This window comes from Chrysoperla carnea, chromosome 4 (genome assembly GCF_905475395.1).
Source record: "Chrysoperla carnea chromosome 4, inChrCarn1.1, whole genome shotgun sequence".
Classification (NCBI taxonomy): Eukaryota; Metazoa; Arthropoda; class Insecta; order Neuroptera; family Chrysopidae; genus Chrysoperla; species Chrysoperla carnea.
Genome location: NC_058340.1, coordinates 38726706 through 38742819, shown reverse-complemented (window position 1 = coordinate 38742819; position 16114 = coordinate 38726706). Strand labels below are relative to the sequence as shown.

General features: G+C 29.4%; 1 protein-coding gene across 2 annotated transcripts in view; it reads right to left on the bottom strand.

Moving 5' to 3' along the window:
• The window catches only part of LOC123297717 (ataxin-1), a 176083-nt gene that overhangs the window by 79449 nt on the left and 80520 nt on the right, over window positions 1-16114 (bottom strand). For both annotated transcript variants that reach the window (XM_044879472.1, XM_044879473.1), the window contains exon 2: window positions 6803-6832. The gene's annotated coding sequence lies outside the window, so the exon portion shown is untranslated. The remainder of the gene's footprint in view (window positions 1-6802; window positions 6833-16114) is intronic.

Sequence of the window (16114 nt, the reverse complement as noted above, 5' to 3'; positions counted from 1 at the left end):
ACTAGAAATTTTATTAAATGTGGCTAACGAAATTTTCATTTCAAAATTGCAATTTCATACAATTTAATATTTTGCCCAACTTCCTTGAAAAAGAACCCTGGCTTTATGGAGTGCGGTACCATCTGGACATGAGGCACAGATTTTCAGTCCTTCTAAAGTGGCCGTCAAATATTACGTCCAGTCCTAAACTTACGTATAGTATAATGCACAGGATGGTCTAAGACATAAAAGTAGGACTGCAGGAAATAGTATCCAACGTTCAACAATTAGAAAATGTCTTAATATACGAGGTAACGTCTTTTTCTAGATACAGTTGTTAGAAGGATTAAACATCTTCTTCGAAAAATCAAAAATTTGAAATAATTTTTTTTCCTTCACCATGGGGCTTATGGTGATAGATTACGAAAACCAACAACCACCAACTTAATTGCAAATTTAATAACGTTATGCAATGATCTTTGTTTGGGGCGTTGTGTTCAGGCTATAATGGCTATAAATGTATTGAGAAATTATCTTTCTGTTAACATTACTTGATGAGATCATGAAGTCTGTCAGTTTTCACTTGGATCACCCTGTATAAATTATACAACATTATCGATCGATATAATTTCATTCTATATACCTACTACACTGAAGCCATTTTATCACTGGGTATTGTTGGACAAGGATAGAAAATAGAATTTTACACCCACACGATTTCATATGAGCACAACCTCCCTTTCATTCACTAGAATTCATCATACTCCTCTCCTGCTGCTACCTGACATACTTAATAGCATTTACTGCATGGTGTTCAACAACACAATACTCGTATTATATTGTTACCATGTCAAGTTTTGTTTTCTAAAAACCTCTTCGTATTTCAACGAATTTCGTAATTTTGTTTCAATCTCATTACCAATTATGATGCAGTGAATTTAGAGTAGGTACACTTTTTACCCAGTAAATTATAATTGATTTTGAAAATTTATTATTTGTTTCTCGTGAAAAAAAATTGGTTAGTAATAATAATAATAATGGACTTTTTTCAGATCCACTTAACTTATTAACAATATTCTAAAACAAACCCAAAACTCAAAACTTATCATTCAGCATGCTCCTTTCCATAGCCTATTCTTAGTTAAAGTCTATGATTGGCAGTCATTCATAAATACGAGTAGTATGCAGGTGTTAAATAGTGAAATAGTACTTCTGATTTTTATATGAAGATGATTGTCTTTCATAGTCTTTCTCAAGCTTCAGTATCTTCGCCAGCAGTCCGTAGATATTATCTTTCTTTTCCCCTCAAAGATTCTTTTTGAATTATGAATTGTCCCAGACAGATCTATTAATCAGTTTAGTTGATTTTCATTGTTCTTATCTAAATCGTGGTTTTCTTTTCATTTGTCACTACGCTAGTCTTTTCTGAGTTAAATTTACATTTTACTCTCTTTTTTTCTATCGCTACGTCTATCATTTAAGTCTATGAATAGCTTCAGGTGTGTTGGCGAATAGCACTTTCATATCAGGGAATATTAAATGCGTTGGTGATGTGTCGTCTATATTGATTCCGAGATTTTCGTAATTGAGTTGCCTGAAGATTGATTCCAGTATTGTCGAGAATAATTTTGAGGACTGAATAGTTTTGGGAAAAATAATTTGATTAAAAAATATTGATCTAGAGCAAAGAAATAAATTTTTTATATTATATGGGCTTCTATTAGGATGACGAAAGTTTAGAGCTATCAAAGTGGTATACCCTTGATTAGCTCCAATTTCTTTCGATTTTAAGTCTATTTACTTTTTTAAATAAAATATTTTCAAGGTTACGACGAAAAATGATACAGTTTTTGATTTTCTTACGGTTTGTTTAACACTCATAAATATAAAACGTGATGAGAAATGAGATGATATTATTTATTAATATAAGTAATATTTGAAAAAATGTTTATGTTAACATCAAATACCCTCTATATACAGTTTAAAAATAAAAAAAATTACCTTAACTAGCACCCACCCGTCTTTACACATGCATTGAGTATGTCAGAAAACCCGTGTGTGACAGTCATAAATTGTATCTCATTCACTCTTTTTACAGAAATTTTTAATTAACGCTGTACAATGATGTTCATAGATGGCACAAAAAATGTTTAGTTTAGAAACAGTCCTAAGCCCTATTGGAATATATGTATAGTAATTTATCAAGGATTTGGCATAGTAGATTTTAATATTTTTACTTAAACTCGAACTAAGCCCTTGCACTTAGACTAATACAAGTTTAAATGAGCATTGATACTCTATTAATGGTGCAAATGATAAAATATACTGAGCAACTATATCATGACAGAGTTGCACAACTGACTATCACTAGAACCAGTGTTTCCATTGATCGTTTTCGTACAATGCAAACTCGTTTCATTCGAGCTCTGTATCCCTCAGGCAAAATTATGTTTGAGCACTAAATAATCTGTACATAGATGTAAGGTACTATACAAAATATTTCGTTTTTTTTTTTTTTTATTAAAAAATTGTATTTCTGGTATCCCTTAGAAACAGAGCATTGTTTTCATATAAAACTTACATAACACAGGTTTAGGGGCAAGTGAAGTATTTAACAGGCATTTCAGAACGGCTAGTTGGAAAATTTTTACGGACTATTCATATATTATACCCTGTTTGTGGGTCCCATTATAAGATCAAGTGAGTATAAAAAACTGTTATAAATAACAAAAAGAAAATAGGACACGATGTTCCTAAGCGGTCTTTCACCCAAGAACTGACTCTGTCCAATGTTGTTTAACTTCAATGATCGGTGTTTTCAACGTTGTATGTATAACACTAAAAAAACGATTATAATAAAAGCGCTTAACGTAGCTAAAGAAATTTCCAAGTCAAAAATTGACTGTCAATTACTCGCATGATCACAGACGTAAGAGAACTGAACGTATTATGTAAATAATATTGATGTGTGTATTCGTTGTGTGCGTAGTCATGGTAGGGACAATAAAATCGATGCCAGCGCTTCCAGTGAATAGTTTTGACGTTAAACGAGGCTGTTATGACTTTATGATTTGCAATTCTTTACATGTCAATGTTATAGTTAATGTAAAATTAAAATTATTGAAAAATAACAATTAATTAAACTGAATGCATTAAAAATTGTGAAAATAAGAGACCAAATATGGGAATGATTTAATGAAAATGATAATATTATTTTTTATATGTAAAATATCATAATTATTTATCTGAATTTGTTAGACAATAATATTAAATTTTCAATGTAAGCCATAAATGCAACCCATACAATTATATATGCCTCAATACAATTATATTAATATGGTAGCGTATCGTAACCATGATAAACGCCTTCAATAAAACTCATGCATGGTGCGAATACGACTACTTTAACAACAGACAAACAGACATTATAGATGAGTTCATTAGAATACTTAAAATGTTATACATGATTCAGTTTTATGAAAGCTTGTTAAAGAATTCTTACCATTCAGAGAGGATAAGTAACCAATTATTCGTATAATGTATCCTAAATTGATACTAATTCTGATGTTCTTTAATAATTCTCCCTATTCATATTGCCAAGCTTGACGATATATTCGAAATGGAGTAGTCATTAGTGAAATCCAAGGTTGGTGTTCACCCCCCTAAAAGTCTTGTTCAAGCCTCAACCAAAATCTAATGTTTTGGTTTGGCAGTTTTTGCTCAAGCCTCGATTAAGTTTCATCTTAAAAATATAAAACTAACTTTAGATTGTTAGTTATTGCTAAAACCCCTCTCTGTTTCTAACAATAATAATGGGATATAACCTCCGTTTTTCAGACTACCATTTATAACAGAAGCCACCCACATCATTATTTTTAATCTTTATTTATTTTAAACGACATTCAAAAATACAATTAAGTTCTTATTCAAGCGACGACTGTCGCTACCTGGATTCGAATGATCACAGCCTCTCCCAGTATGTATAACGGTTGTAGGCGAAGCGCCTTTATTCGCTCTGAAAGAGTTAGAGCGTGTATAAGTCTAATAAAGTTTGTGGTTAATTCTAATTAAATTTTTTTGCGTTTATGAAAAAGGCGTCTGATATACAGTATAATGCAAGCAAATATGTAATTATTAGAATGTAAAGGTTTAAACCTAAATTGCCTGGCGCTCATTTATTAAAAGGTAAAGTGTATCCTAATAGGTAAAGTATATGCTTAACATAATCATCCTTAATTTAATTCGAAATTGGGATAATTTCAGCTTGCAAACATGGACTAAACCACAAAAATATCATCTCAGATTTGAACCAATACTCTCCCAGTTGTTATTTTTTGGATGCTTGATGAGCAACCTTGAAAACAGACACTAAAACCACCAAAAAATGATTAATATTCGTTATTTCCGATTATAATCTTTTTGTATGCAATAGTAGCTTTATAGGCAATTTCTTTAAATCATTCCCATAAATTCTTAAAAAACATGATCATATTTGGTAAACCTATTTTTATTGTTACTGTGTAAGCATCGTTTTATCCTTGGATAAGATTTATATGTAAGGAAGAAAAGTAAGAAATTTGTACACAGGAAATAGAATTTCAAGCAAAAATGAAAAATAACACATATACAAGATGTTTCAGATAACTACAAATAGAAGAAAACCAGCAATTCTACAGCGAGTTTCCACTAAAAAGTTCCTTCCAGTCTTTGAAAGAGATTTCCCGAAAAAAATCAAAATTCAAATTTGTATTTAAGAACATTGAACTAATTTTTCATCGAATCCAAAATATACAAGGAAATTTTTGGTGGAAACCGATTTACAATTGCTATTACTCTTCTGTCAGTGGCCTCTTAGTACCCTGTACAATGAAGATATAATAATGTTTGTCGTAAATAACAAACTATTTTAGATGAAAACAAACGTACCTTTTCTTAGTATTTGGTTCTTGATATTAAATCGAGTGGAGTATACGAACCGTATGTAATTCTAGGAAACGATAAAACGATAATAATACGAATATATTTCTATATTTTAGCAAACAACTTCAGAAGTTATTTGGGAATATTTAACAAAATAAGTAGAAAATTATTCTTTTGATTATACTTCAAATGTATATGAAAGCAATACTTTATGGTTTAAAACACTACTAAAAAACAATCTTACAAGCCTTGTGTTTTAAGAGTTTTCACGTTGCGGATACTAATATTATTATATTTTTACTAAGCACGAGCTGTAAAAAAATATAAAACACGAAAAAATTTCAGAACAACGACAGATCATGGTTTGTTTTTTGTTTTCATGGCGTGAAATATGTCATAAATCACACACATCGAACGACGTGTTGTTAGAACAAAATTTGACTTACGTTTTTAAGTTTTAGGCTTCTACATAAATATGACACAACACAGGCAAGTTAATTTCAACACACGTTAGAGTTCTATTAAACAATAATGTTATTTAATGTTGAAATCAACAAGCGTTGGAAAAAGGCGTTAAAATCGATGGTCGTGTAGCCTCAGTCTTGATGATTCAATTAAATTAGACAACAAGTGAAATTTAAAAAATTATAAAAACCCCCGACAAATTTTTCAGGTACGAAACTGCACTTGAAACATATAAACACTCTGTATTAAGTTACCTTTTTCCTTAAAGCATTTTGAAAATCGTCGCCAATTTTTAGTTTTATCTGGTACGGAACCCTAACCTTGCACTTAAAACATAGCTAAGAATACTCTTACCTTTCAAACGAACCCAAAAAAATTAAAATCAGTTCAACCGTTTAAGCACTACGATGCCACAGACTGACAGATACACACAGATATAGCGGTCAAATTTATAACACCCCTTTTTTTTAGTTAAGGGTTTAAAAAAGATTTGTATTAACATGAATAAAATTACCAATGCTTCCTGAATAAAATTTATAAATAAACTGAACAGTTAATAAAATTAGTTCGAGTAAACAATAATTTTCCAGGAATAAAAGTCTTCTAGCTGATAATTACATATTGCTTGAATAATACTCACGGACTGTTTATTTATAGATTAAAACATATTTATTTATGGAATTCGACGAATAAAATATACATGTATAAAGTTCTATTACTATTGAGTTAATATATTGGAAAATGAGCGTTTATTACCTTCCTGTTTCCACCACCCATCGTTTGCTTTTATCCATGAAAAAAAGCACTATAAATTCGAGTTTACTTTATAAACATTTTACTACGAGATGTTAAAAAAGCTAAGATGTTATTAATTATGTTAATAGTTTCAGACGTTCCATTAAAATATTACGCCTTTTAAAATAACGCAAATTACCCTCAAATTTTTTAGGTCAAGGCTTCCAGGAATAAAAAGCATCTCACTAATAGCTTGCTCGATAATTCAATGTTGTAGTTAAGAAGGAAAATACTCAATTAACAGTGTAATTTCCAAAAAAAATTTTAATAATAACAGAGACCGAAAGTAAATTTAATACATAAGAAGTTTTTTCTGTACTTCTTGACGCTCTGATTTCGAATTTGATCGCAAAATTGATCTTGAAGTTTTCCATAAATTTTACAAGAAGTTGTGGAGAAATTTAGTACAGCTCCGTTTAATTATTTTTCAAATGAACGCAATTTCTTGATAAATTAACACATAAGAAAACTTTTCACACAAAAGACAATAACTTGAATAAAAAGTATGCCACTTTTTTCATAAATCTTCACTTGTTTTAATGTATTTTTTTATGTAAAACTTTACGTTAAAGTAAAACTTTTTATTAAAAGTTGTATTTATATAAAGTTTGTTTGAAAAACACATAGTTAATTTTATACTTACATAATAATTTTCCGTTGAATATTTGAATTCCTGGAAGAAGAAAAGAAAGAATTAGTTAAAATTAATTGTTGTTTTGTAAAAAGAAGTATATATATTTTTTTTCATTTTATGTTTTAAAAGTTTTTAATAGTCAAAGTTTCTATCGATATTTTACCGGTAATATCGCGTATGTTTAATATTAAAAGCTATTAAATATTGGAATATAATTTATATAAATGGCGTATAGTGAAAGATAAAAAAAAAATAGAACGTGATATATAAGTAATATGAATTAATACCAACCGAAGCGAAACTTAACCTGCCAATTATCCTTCAACCCAAAAAACTAGATTTAATTTTTATTAATTTTCATTAGACATATTTTTAAGGGCTCTAATAAACAAGGTAAAGCAAGTAGGTAATGCTCAAAGCTCAATTATGTGATGATAATCTATCATCCAACTTCGATAGTTTTTTATCTTGTTAACGATGTTATTTCATTAAAGTTATCAGAATATTTTATAAATCAGAACAATAAAATTGATTGAAGGTCTGTGATTCGATTCCTGCATCAATTATATAGAATTTTTTCCATTCTACATTGATTTATTTTATAATAAATAAATATATTTTTCATTCATTAATAATATCATGTAAGTTGTTAAATAAAACTTAAAGCTTATTATAATTAATTATTAATATAATTATTATAATTAATTAAAAGACACACAATGTTTTTGAAAATATTATTATTATAATTAAAGTTAGTCAGCATATAATTAAATTAAACTTCCTATAATATCAACAAAACACCAACCATCGCACACAATATTTAGTAAATAAAAGTAACGGGTGTATTTGTATAATGTATAATTAAAATTTAAATTTAAAAAAGGCATTATTTGTTTTATTTCTATGTTTTAACACTTTATTTAAACAAAACGATGATTACTTAACACAAATTAAAACTAAAAATAAAGTGAAAAAAAAAATCATGGATATAATTAAAATTCCGAAATTAAAATCTGTAAATATATTTCAAAAAAAAATAAACAACTTCTTGAACCAGAAAGTGTTAATATTATTAGTGTTGCAGCAATGTTTGCGATCTAGGTCAATTTTTTTCAGTGAATATATTGAACAAAATATGGTTAAAATTAGGTTGTTCAATTTGAAATACGTTCAAAATTACGACAAAGTTTTCAATATATATTTCATGCAGTTTATTTGCAAATTTCCTGTTATAGTCAACAGAAGTATCTGGTCAGTAGAAAGAATTTTATTCATTGACAAACATATTTTAGACGGCAAAGTGTAAGAGCTATTGCACGATGCCTGAAAGAAAGAGATTTGGAATTCTAATCCCAACAAAGGTGATTTGCTAATAATCAATTAATAAATATATAGTAGTTGTATCAGTGTAGTAATTCTAGCAACGTTGTCGATTGTACAATTCACTCCTGAATTCGACTAAATATTCTTCAGAAATAGTTTTTGGAACTATGTTCTTTTTATCGCATACTATTTGTTTGCTGGTTGAGAGCTAAAACCAAATAAATATGCAGCAGACATCAAAAACCGACATCTAGATTACCTAGGAAACTAAAACTTTTTCAATCCATTCAGGTTGCCATGAATTTCGAATTATTAACTTTCTTAGGTTTAATAGTTTTTTGACAACTGTCCGAAACAAAACCAAATCGATGAAAAAGTCTATTAAGCGAGGTATAGAATATCATTATAAAACACGCAAGTTCTGAAGATATTTTTGTCAAACTCTTTCTTGGCAGTATGTTAAGGAATCTACCAATTCTGTAAAATTTTTCTTATAAGTGAAAATAATGAGTAATATTAATGATAACAAAATATGCATTTAGAGTACCTACTTCCGTAATAAAACGCCAATTAATATATAATATGTATGTAAGGTGTAATACGAACGCTCTGAACAAGAAATTATCGATCCATAATAATATTACATCGTACAACAATTTCTGGGTGTAGGTCAGTGTAATTGTACATACATCGAACAAAATCAAGCTAAATAAGGACAACAGATATCATTAAATAAAGAAAACAATAAATATTTAAAGCTCAACAACGAGTATTTTTCAGTTTACTCTGAGTGAATGTGATGGCGTCGAGGCGTCTATAATATGGTTACACATAATGTATGATAATAACATAAAATATTTAGGTTTGTTTTAACTTATTTGAAAGTATATATTCCTCAAGATTATGCCTTAATAAAAACAGCTTACTTTCTAAGGAATTTCCCGATAAAATAAAACGTTTGAATTTTGAAAGTTTTAAAATTAAAATAAACTTTCGTTTCGTTTTTATACTCAAAAGTATCAAAGAAGGAGTTATATAAAATTTCTAACCAATTTAAAAAAAAAATTAAACCGTTTGTAATAATACTCGAGAACATTTATCTCCAATTTTCATTCCTTGTCTTTCTAAAAATAATAATATTATTAATAGCCCGTCACGTGGCTAGGATGCCACTAAGATGCTTCGTTTCTGCTTTTAGAAGTGAGGGGGAAATTCATTTTTCATTTAGTTACGATTTTCTCGGCTTTACCATCTTCACTGTATGAATTCAATGGTAAAACCTAGATTGATAAACAGGCAAATTTTCCACGAATTTTCCAGAAATTTTACCATTCAAAGTATGATAGTGGACCAAGTAAGATTAAAATGGATGATTTGATTATATTATCCATGCAGATTCCTCGCGATTTTTCTCTCATTTAAATCAACACTGGTTTTCTTTTCAGACACCTTCGAAGAGGAAACCCTATATGATTCAAGTTAGGCCAAAATTAATCGTTCTACTGGTAACCCAGCTAGCTAGTTGAAAGCTGGTCTCACTTTACCAGGAACGAAAATCATAAATAAATTTCTTTCTCATTTAAAACAGTCGATCATCGACGATCAAACCATACGAAGCTTTTCATGGAGGAAGGACGACGTTCGTTATATTGAACAATGACCTTGACATTGAATAAGAGAGTGAGTATTACTAGTGGAATATAGTCATGTGACCGACTATTCACAACAGTTTTACACTAACCTAGGTAGATCGTAGTAGGGTAAGATATAGTACCTACCGCCAGTTAAATATACAACTATAAATATTCCGTAGTTTCACGGAAGAAATTGTTATTTCCTGGAAAGTATTTGTATTGTAATGAAGGTATTTTATTAACCATGTTTGTAGGGTGAAGACTGATTGACAATGTGGTTATAATCATTTAATTATGTAGCAAGAAGGAAAGCGAAAAATTAGTTGGGGAAAATCAAGTCTCATAAACCCCCACTAATTAAAACATCATTTGAGGCTCTTGCTGAATGCTAAAATGTAATGTATGCTTGAGATAAGTGCAGGGGTTTCAATGTTTCAATCACATACATTCTCATCATTCCTAGGTTAACGATTACATTTCGAAGAGAGCATCGTCAAGTACAATTAGTGGGTGTGATTCTAGGTGCTTTAGGGTGTTATCCACCCTAAGTAAACAACGATATAGTCATAATATGCCATGCCAATTTCGCCATAGTTACATAAACATACCACGGTTAATACGTTCTAGCAAGTATTGAATTGAAAAACTCAATTTTGGGATGTTTTCCGATAACTTTCCGAGAGGTTGCGGATAATAAGATTTTTAAAAGTATTCTGAAAATTTGACTTTATTTCGATTGGTGAAAATTCCATCTTTCTAGCATAAATAAAATAGAACAACATAACCTTTGGGGGTGTTTCCGATTTTCCGGGCGGTTTTAATGAACAAATTGAATTTTCGCGATTTCAAGCAATTCCATCTCAAATGCCGCAACCTCATCTTTCTAGTATGTCTAGAAGTTCCTTAAACCGAGAAAACTTTACAAAGCTATACATTAATAAAAATTTTGATTCTAGGTACTACAACCTCTTCTACTATATAACACACTCACTTCTGATTGGATATTCCTCCCTTCTTTTTCTGCTTACCCTCGCTTTTATTCAACATAGTAACTATTACTATAAATAATATAAGAATTACTATACTTAGAAACTCTAACAGTGGTATAGTCACTCGCTTCGAGCTCAACGACAAACAGTAGCGGCTAGAGAGCTCGTGTGTGTGGGCTATCTCTTGAACTACACTCTCTCTTGAGATAGTGGTTGGAGGTATACAATGGTAATTCTAGCTCCATGTATGTATAAAATATTTGTTTGCTATAGATTGTACATGATGGTAGTGTATAGCTTTATTTATGAACATTTCAGATACCGTATAATCGATATATCGTGTTTCTATGCTCGATTTAATTTTATTCGGGTTTTTTTATGATGATCGTAACCTTTTGTTTTCTTTTTATTTGGATTATTCGTTATAGAAAAATTTACTTTCGGGGTAATTTCTAAGTACTGCTATAATTCGATTATCTAAGTGTGTCGTTTTAACTTAAAACTCGTTTTACATCCACTATTTATTCTGTAATCAGACTATTATTTTTACAATTCAGCCATTCTTTACCGGTGACAAATTTATTTTACAATTCATATAATTTTTCCTAGCTGATTAACCCCCGATATAATAAAAGAGGAGTTTCCTAGTTTTTTAATGTGTACCTATAATGTGCTTCTGTCTGAGGCAGCGTGTTCTTAACTATTTTCAATCTGATCAACTTGAAAAGGTTAATAGTAGAAAACCTACTTTTTTCGACATTTTAAGGAACTCGATTTCTATAGTCCGTTCTATTTGGGATATAATAAGTTCAGATAGTGCCACGAAGTCTATACGGGGCTGTAGGTTACCCCACACTTCAAAAAATGGAAATTTCACTTGTTTTGACATAAGTTCTTCTCTACAACACTTTTATCATAAACTAAAGGGGTCTTTCCAAATTAAAAAAATTTTTTTTTTTAATTTTTTTAACATTTTTGTATTACTTAATGTTCTGTAAGCAAAATTCGTATTATTTTTAAAGTAATAAAGTTTATAAGCACAAAACATACCAATCTTTTGCGTGTTATTTAACGCGCGTAATACGCATCTAAAAACTTAAAGTAACAAGCTTCTCAGGAATTATTTGGTTTATTATATGATCTAAGAATCGCTGACTAATGAGATAAGTATATTCATAATATAAATAAAATTTGGAAAAATAATTACTTAAATATTTATTCAACTAGTTTAAAATAGCTAAAACCAGTCCTCAAATGTCCAAAACCTTCCAAATATATTTTTTTTGTCATTTTTATAACGATTTTTCACCAAAAACACCGTCTTACAAAAACATGTGTAATTGTTTTCCTTTTTTTAATTATGACTAATTTTGACATGTTGCGACTACTAGACGATTTTTGTTTCTGACCAATGAAAGCGATGCTAACTAATTCGCACTCTATGTTTTAGAGCTTTTACCGTCAAGGTGTTGTAAGCATGTGTTTTTACTGTTTTTAGTTAAAAAAAAAAATTAATTCATAAATTTTGTTCAACTCTTTATGCATAATTAATATTGAAAAGACCCCTTGAGCGAATAAAGATAAATTTTTAAAAACCGAATCGAAAATATGTGGATACTCGATTTACAGATCCCTATTCTAAAACAACTGTGCAGATACTTTAACAGAATTTTACACTTTAACTGGAACATTTATATTATTTGCAATATAAGTTATTTTAATATATACATTATTTATTCGAGTTACATGTTAAACGAATGTCTATGTCATATTCTCTTGTTCTATATTTATTCAACTTTAATGAGAAATAAATATAATGTGAAAAACTATAAAGGTATACATATAAGTTTTTTATGCGATTTATGCAATTTGTATCTACAATCATTTTATGTTGAAAAAAAAACTTTTCCTTAGAATAATGTTTATCAGAATAATAATTATTTATAAAATTTTTTGTTAGAATAAAAATTTATACAAATAAAACTAGAAATCTCAAGAGATATGAATTTGTAACAAAAATACGTTTAATAAATAAAAAAGTTATATGTATATTAATGTTATTTTTATAAAAAACAAAATTAAATTATTTCAAGAAATGTTTCAGTCTTATTTTATATCTTGAAATATACTGAAAATAAATCCTTTTTTTAACCCTCGAACTAAAAAAAAAAGAGTGTTATAAGTTTGACCGCTATGTGTGTGTGTCTGTCAATGGCATCGTAGTGCCTAAAAGAATGAACCGATTTTAATTTTTTTTTTTTAAGGGTAATTTAACGGAGAGTGTTCTTAGCTATGTTTCAAGTGCGAAATTAGGATTCCGTACCCGAAAAACTAAAACATTGGCGATAATCTTCAAAATCGATTTAGTTTGGAAAAGGCATGACATATAATTAAACATATAAATAATTACTATGGAAATGAATGGTCAAATAAAGCTGGCTCAATTCATTTCGAAAAGTGAAATGGTAAAATAATTAGGTAAATCAAAACAATATTTCAAAAGAATAAGGTCAACTCAAATATTTCAATTTCAATTAAAATATTTCCAAAAATTTGTCCCAAAAAATCATAGCTGTCTAAATATCGTTTTCATCTCATCGGATGTCCTTGACCATCACTTTGATATTGATTTAAGAAAGAGTGTTATAAGTTTAAAGTGTTTATCTGTGAAGATAATTTAATGGAGAGTGTTCTAAGGTATGTTTCAAGTGCAATATTTAGGGTTTTGTACCATAAAAAACTAAAAACTGGCGATGATCTTTCAAATGGGATCAGTTTGGAAAAGGCTTTAAGGAAAAAGGCAATTAAAAGGAGAGTGTTCTTAGATATGTTTAAAATGCGAGTTTAGAGTTCCGTAGCCGAAAAATTGTCGGGGTTTTTTAAATTTTGTAAATTTCACTACTTTACATTTTTGTAATGGGTATCTTATGAAAATCGAAAAAACAATTGTTACCAGCAAACTCTCACGAAAACTTGTTTTTAAATTTTTTTAAAGCTAATTTGAACTTGGGGAATATCTTGAAATAAAGTGACAATTCGATCAAATGAAATTCCGTAATTTTTTGTTCAAAATTACCTTGGTAACTGATTTTCAATTAAAAACCAACAAATTTCCTCTTTACGAAGAAAAAAAGAAAATCAAAAAAATATTTTCTTCCAATTTTAGGTTTACTTGAACCCAATTCGAACAAAAACAATACCACCATCTAGTACTAAGGACATTTGTACCGGTAATCCAAATAAGTGACAGTTTAAATCCCCTGGCAACGAAAATTTCATTTCCCTAAAGATCATATGAAAACATAATTAAAATAAAATTTTCCATGATTTAATAATAATATTTGAAGACAACCTTTTTCTACCAAATTCAATAGGATTATTATTTAAAATAAATATTTACATGAGGTAATTTAGCTTAAAATTAATATTTTCAAATAAATATCAAATTATAAACAACAAGCATTCCTTTTAATAATAGTAAGTATAAAAGTATAGTAATGAAGTAAATGAAGAATGAGAAACAGAGATGAGAACAATACTTATGTGTGTTGTTATGTGGTATATAGTGGGATCGTCCGCCCGTATAGAATACACTCTATTTAAGTTGTTTAATAAGAGATACTATATTGTGATGGTGTGGGGATATACGTAGGGAATAGTAGATTATAGTAGGTATGTATACTATGAAATACTAATGTTTTTAGAATAGTGTGTATTAGCAAGTGAAAGAAAATTTATTTCAGCGAATTTTCATGTCATCAACAAAATATAGATTGGTTTCAGCTAAAGTTTTTCTAGCGAGTTTCTCTAGCTAAGATAAATCTAGCAGTACCTGGATGACCGAGCTTTACTCGGTGTTTTCTTAGTTAAAAAGACACAAATTTTATAACTTATATAAGAACCGTTTAAAACTCCACACAAATAACAATTTGAATGTCCCGGTAAGTTACTTTATTTCGTAAGCTACAATATACACCAATAGATGCCAGGAAGAGTCATATTTTGCAGTGTATGTTTTAGTTTTTCATGAAAAGACGGATAAAACGACGTTTTTTAAAAAAAAACCCAGCTAGATCGACTTTTCGCCACAGAAAACCCCTGCATACTCATTATTATGAAAATCGGTGGAGCCATTTCCAATTTTAATATATAAGATATAAAAGTCTCTAGGTAGATTTTTATACCAGATATACTAGGTAGATTTGTTATAGCCAGAGAAAGAAAGGTAAAAAAAGTTTCAAAGTACTCAGAAGAAAGAAAGTCTAGATGAGTGATTCCCGAAGTAGTCCATACGGACCGCCAGGGGTTCACGGTGACCTACAAGGCGTAGGCGAAAAAAATAATTGCTGTCCTGTGAGTTGAAAAATCATTCAAAATTTACTAATCAGAGGGTCTAGAGTCTACACAAGCCGAAAAACATGGCAAGTGGTCCATGAGATAAAAAAGTTTAGGGACCTCTAGCTCTAGATAGATATATACATCCAGTATATTGAGCATTTTCAATAGAGAACTCGTTCTAGGTGTCTAAGTGTTATAGTGTGAAGAAAAATAAAAACTGATTATAAATGCTAAGGTTTCGATCGAATGCGCCTATATAATCACATACACGGATCTATCGGCTACGGGGGACCAATTTAGCCAGTGCTGGATTTACACTAGGGGCAGTCGGGGCTAGCGCCCAGGGCGGCAAAATTTGGAAAGTGAGAAAACATTTTCTATACAATATATAAATAACTAATTCTTTTAAATAAACATTTGATCTTTCAAGAAATATAATTGCATTATGTATCAAATTAAAATTTTGTATATTATAATATATTAAATTTAAGTGAAAACTATTAAAATAAAATTAATTTATTTCCATAAAGGTTTGAAAAAATAAAATTTGATTTTTTTTTTCTGGAATTGATAAATATAGTTTTTTTTTTGAAGAATTAAAAAAAATTTTTTTTCTCATGTTTATTGAGAACTCTGGACATAAAGCTGAAGATTTGCTAGTTGCTGTATTATCTGTTCTTGAGTTTTTTGATCTTGATCTCTCAGATTGTCAAAGTCAGTCATATGATAACGCGAATAAGGTATCAGGGATTTATTCGGGCTTACAGGCAAGAATTCATGAAATTATATCTTGCAGAACATGCTCCTTGTGCTGCTCATTCTATGAATTTAGTTGGAGTTCACGCAGTAGAAGCTGCTTCATTCTTTCATACAGTACAAACTTTATACAACTTTTTTACTGCATCGACACATCGCTGGGAAGTCTTACAGTTTCATACTGAAAAAAGAATTGCGTTAAAATCTTTATCTGCAACCAAATAGTCAGCTCGTTATGAAGCGGTTCTTTTTTCTGCAATTAATTAGTTATTCTAATTCTT